This window comes from Malania oleifera, chromosome 6 (assembly GCF_029873635.1).
Source record: "Malania oleifera isolate guangnan ecotype guangnan chromosome 6, ASM2987363v1, whole genome shotgun sequence".
Taxonomy (NCBI): Eukaryota; Viridiplantae; Streptophyta; class Magnoliopsida; order Santalales; family Ximeniaceae; genus Malania; species Malania oleifera.
The window spans coordinates 10448109-10454286 of record NC_080422.1 but is presented as its reverse complement, the minus strand read 5'-3'; positions in this window follow the sequence as shown (position 1 = coordinate 10454286).

The following is a 6178-nucleotide window of genomic DNA, read 5'->3' as shown; positions in this document are numbered from 1 at the left end:
TCAAATATTAATAACACATAAATACCAATACAATATTATAATACCACTTTAATCATAACACGTAAATATTAATATTATAACATAATAATACTACTAGACTAATAATACATATATATCATAATTTTAATAACTATACAATATGATAATATATCTTAACAAATATATGCAAAAAACCCTAAATATATTAGGCAATATGTATAATAATAATAATAGGTTGGAAATAATTAGAGCCTTACAATTAATGTACAATAACAATATGGAAACAAATTAAACCCTATAATACACATGCAATATATACAATAATGGAAACTATTACACAAGTAATATTATGGAAAGCAATTTAAACCCTAGAGTTAACAAATAAAACACGTGACAATAATTATGGAAATAATTTTAAAACCTTACCATTAATATATCATGACAATATGAGAGACCAATCGAAACCCTAAATAAAGCATATGATGAACAAAACCCTAAATATACCATTAAAACCCTAAATACAACACGTAATAATTTAAACCCTAAATACACAATACATAAATAACATACCACAAGATAATATACATAGATACAACTATTAATTAAATGCTACAACAAACAATTTATTAATATGCACACATACATAGCATAGATATAAATATTACCTAAATATTACAACAAATTATATATTAATATACATATATACACAGCCTGGATATAAATATTAACTAAATATTACAACAAATTAATATACATATATATACATAGCCTATATGCAAATATTAATTAAAAGCTACAGCAAATATTATACTAATATACACACATGCAAATAAAAGAAAAGGAAAAGAGAAAAAAAAACTTAGACTTTAATAATTAAAATAAAACCAATATACATATAGATATAATTATATACTGTATGTGTGTGTGTGTGTGCGCGAGTGACTGGTCGGGAGCAGCAGGAGATTTACCAGATACTTACCGTGGGCTGACGGAGAGGAAGCAGGTGGCCGGAGTTCGCGCATGTTGCCGGTGGTTGCTGTTTGCCGTTCCTGACTGTTGTTGCCGCTAGCCGTGGAGGCTGGAATGGTTGCAGGAGTCTGGAGAAGATAGTTGGCCGGAGTGGTGCAGCAGCTGGGAGTGAGGGATGGCCGGGCTAGTGATGGTGACTTGCCGGAGAGAGAGCGTGACTGGGGGCTTCGCACGGAGCTCGCTGCTGCCTGTGTGTCGTCTGCAGCTGTTTGTAGAGTGGCCGTGAGGGGCAGGGTGGTTGCCGGAGAGTTGCTGGAGGAGGAGTTGCGAAGAAGACTGGGATGGTGCTCGGCTGTTGCTGGAGGTTCTGGAGAGGAGGAGGATGGTTCGCCGGTGAGATGGAGATGAGAGGAGTGGGTCGTGCTCTCCGGGAAGAGGATGGGGTTGTCGGATTGGCAGCAGAGGGCTGGAATGGTGGCCTCGGTTGTGACTGTGGCGAAGGCGGCGGTGATGTTTGCTGAGAAGAGGATGGATGGCCGGAGGTGGAGTGGGGCGAAGAGGCAACAAGAACAAGAAGAAGTAGCCTGCGAGAAAAGAAGGGTAAGGTTTTTTTTTTTTTTTTTGTTTTGGTTTCCGGCTGTGTTGTGACCGGAACAGCTGTGTGCGGCTGAGCTTTGAGAGGGCGCAGGGTTTCTTCTTTTGGCCTCTCTTCGCTGTGCGCCTTCCCCCTCTTCTTATAAAAAAAATTTGAAAAACAAACCCTAAAAAAAAATTCCTTTTTCAGTTTTTGGTATTTTTCTTTTTTGGAAATAATATATACTACTATTATGGTTATAAGGAAATAATAATAATAATAATAATAATAATAATAATAATAATAATAATAAGGTAAATGATAATAATAAGATAATAATAATAGTAATAACAAAGATAAATAAATAATAATAACAATAATAATAGTAATAATAAAGGTAAAAATACTAATATTAAAAATAATGTTAAATAATAAATAATAATAAACAATATAAATAGAAATACAAATAAAAGTAATAATAATAATACTAATGAAAAATAATAATAATAATAATAATAATAAAATAATAGTAATAAAAAAAATACTAATAATAATGATTATAAAAATTAAAAATAATAATGAAAATAATAAATAATAATAATAAAATAGAAATAAAAATAAGTAATAATACTAATGAAAAATAATAATAATGATAATAATAATAATAATAAGCACTAATAATAATAATAATAAAGTATAAATAATAATATAGGAAAACAATAATAATAATAATAATAACAATATTAAATAATAATAATAAATAATAATAAAAAAATAATAATAATAATAATAATAATAATAATAATAGTAATAATAATAATAATAATAATAATAATAATAATAATAATAATAATAATATATTACAAACAATAAAATAAATGAAAAAATAAAAAAAAATAATTATAGTAAAGTAAAAAGAAAATAAAGATAATAAAGGTGCTAGTAATAATAATGAAAATGAAAAATAATGATAATAATGAAAATAAAAATACAAGAAAAATAATAGCAAAGTACTAATAATATAGGAAAATAATAATAATAATAATAATAATAATAATAAGAATAGATAAAATAATAATAATAGTAATAATAAAATAACAATAATAATAATAAGAGGGGACCTAGTGTTTTATTTGGCTAGGACAAAAATAAGGTGTCTACAGCTGCCCCTCTTTGTAGGCTTAGTTGCTTCAATGTAACCGTAGGAACTCTCCTACGTTTTTTGTAGTAACAAGCCTGCAAAGATAAAAGACACCTATTTTAGTCAGGCCACGTAACTCTCTATGGCTTTTCAGGTTAATCAAGAGTTGTTTATTTCTGCCAACCAGAGACGATATGCACTGAATGTAAGAATCCATGTTGAGGTACACAGGGATGGCTTGCTGCGAATGTAAGAATCTGAGCCGTAGGGATACGATGATCCAGCCATGGGACACAATGATGGCTTGCTTCGAATGTAAGAATCCGAGCCGTAGGGACACGATGATCCAGCCATGGGACACAATGATGGCTTGCTTCGAATGTAAGAATCGGAGCCGTAGGGACACGATGATCCAGCCATGGGACACAATGATGGCTTGCTTCGAATGTAAGAATCCGAGCCGTAGGGACACGATGATCCAGCCATGGGACACAATGATGGCTTGCTTCGAATGTAAGAATCCGAGCCGTAGGGACACGATGATCCAGCCATGGGACACAATGATGGCTTGCTTCGAATGTAAGAATCCGAGCCGTAGGGACACGATGATCCAGCCATGGGACACAATGATGGCTTGCTTCGAATGTAAGAATCCGAGCCGTAGGGACACGATGATCCAGCCATGGGACACAATGATGGCTTGCTTCGAATGTAAGAATCCGAGCCGTAGGGACACGATGATCCAGCCATGGGACACAATGATGGCTTGCTTCGAATGTAAGAATCCGAGCCGTAGGGACACGATGATCCAGCCATGGGACACAATGATGGCTTGCTTCGAATGTAAGAACCCGAGCCGTAGGGACACGATGATCCAGCCATGGGACACAATGATGGCTTGCTTCGAATATAAGAATCCGAGCCGTAGGGACACGATGATCCAGCCATGGGACACAATGATGGCTTGCTTCGAATGTAAGAATCCGAGCCGTAGGGATACGATGATCCAACCATCTCAACCAGTAGCAAGGTGTGCAAGCAAAGTTTGGAAAGTTGTTACTCTATTTGGAAAATGCACTTGGGGTAAAGTCTAAATGTCAATGAATGAATCCCCTATCTTTGGGATTTGTTGCCCCAGTTCAAAATAAATTAACGCGTGTCTGGGGTCAACTTGCCCTAGTTTTCCAAGTAAATCAATGTGTGCTTGGGGTCAGTTACCCCAATACAACTGAAATCTCTCCATCAAGGATATCAAATAACCATTTGAAAGCTCAAGACAAGTGTGAAGGGTGTTCTATTGCTGCTTGTGATGCTAGAATGCAATGATATGCTGCTATATGTATGCATGTTGCTAACTTGTGATTATATGTATGCATTTTTATTTTTTATTTTTGTGATGCTAAAATATGAAATGCATAAGATGGATGGTAATGCGTGAAATGCATGACAATGCATGAGATGCATGGTAATACATGAAATGCATGGCAATGCATGAGATGTGTGGTAATGTGTGAAATGTAGGGTAATGCATGACATGTAAGGCAATGCATAAGATGTATGGCAATATGTGAAATGCATGGAGATGCATAAGATGTATGGTAATACATGAAATGCGTGCAATGCATGACGATGCATAAGATGTATGGTAATGCTTGAAATGCATGACAATGCATGAAATGTACGGTAATACATGAAATGTAGGTACTGCATGCAATGGATGATAATGCATGAAATGTAGATAATGCATGAAATGCATGACAATGCATGAGATGAATGGTAATGCATGGAGCACATGGCAATATATGAAATATAGGTAATGCATGAAATGTATGACAATGCATGAAACTTGGGGCAATGCATGACAATGCACGAATCTTTTCTCCCAATGCGCTCATGATCAATGACCTCATCTTTGGTCTCCACATGAAACTTGCCATATTTGAATGGATCTATAACTGATCTTGGCTTAATCTTCTTTATTTATCCGGTCATGAAAGTGATTGACTCAGCTTAAATGAAAATCACAAAATCTGCCCCTAGTTGAATGGGCCTACAGATGATCTTGACTCTGATTTCATATTCCAATCTGATAAGAAGGTGCTTGAATGGGACGTGCTGAGACTAAACTCGAAATTTGCCCCAGTTAAATTCATCTGCCAATGATCTTGACTCTATTGTTGGATTCCTTTTGAACTTGACATAACATTTGCCCCAATTTGACTGTTTTTTCTCCACTAGGATCTTCTTTATAGAAACCTCTGGTGATTCTGAAACTTTTTGACTATCTATCCTCTTTTAATGCTCTAAAGAATAAGAAGGGTTAATTTTTTTTTTTTTTTTTTTTTTTTTTTTTAAGGAACGAGAAATGATTATGCAACTATGACATCAATTTGCTAAATCAAAAGCCATATGCACAAAATAAATGTTTTACCATGTTTCAATGCTATCATAGGAAAAGTTCATACCAGTATTCAAAAGTTATGTAACGTTGGTTTCCCAGCCTAGATGACTGTCATTCTCTTCAACTGCCCCTGTTTCATCAACTCATGCTTTGATCTCAAGATGGTCTTTAAGACTCGGGACGAAACGTAGGCTTAGGGATGTAGGATTTCAGAATAAAAGGAAAACTAAGGCTCAAAAATACCACCCCAAATAATGCTTTATGCCCCTGGTTCGAGTTGAGGCGCTTTTGCAGGATGTTGACCGAACTTGTTATTTTAAACAAGCTGCCTACGTACCTTTTCAGGATCAGGTCATTATGTAGTTCAGACTCAATATTGAGTCTGACAAATCATTTAAGACAACAATGTATACCAATCTGGTCAGGACTTTCAGTTGGACCGTAATGTAGGCTAAGGATGTGGGTTGAAGAAGAAAGGAGTTACATAAGGCTCGAAATCATCAATTTCATCAAGGGTAATTTGGTCAAAGATCACATATGTAGCAAGTCCCTTATTTTCTTTCTTTTTCCTCCTGTTTTTCTTTTTTCCTTTCTCTTTTAATCTTCTTCTTTTACTGCAACTTTCACTTTTCCTTTTATAAAGGAAACTTGACCTCATTTTCATTTGAACTTCAATTGGAACCAGTCTTTTAAAAACTGCCCCAGTGTGGGGTGTGATCCTTCAACAGGTTAATCAAGGAATGAATTTTTCGGGCTCAAAAGGGTTGTCAAGGGATTTCTTCTTTGACTTTCTTTTGGGTAGCAGAATAATGGCCTGCCATCCTTTTGGTAATGACTATTGTCTCAAATGATTTGCCAAACGCTTAAGGGACCCAAACCCAGGTTAGCTTTTTGGTGATCTGACTTTTAGGAAAAAGCTGGTTTAACATTTAGGCTCAATTTGGTTAACAAATGGTAAATCATTATTTGGGTTCTTTTAGGGATAACTGGTCAGCCAAAGAGGGCCATCCATCATTTGATCAAAACATGAGTGATTAATTTATCAAAACAGTGCAGCCACCTTGTTGAACTCCTTGGAAAGTAAAAAAAAAACTTCTTCATAACCTCTGAATGC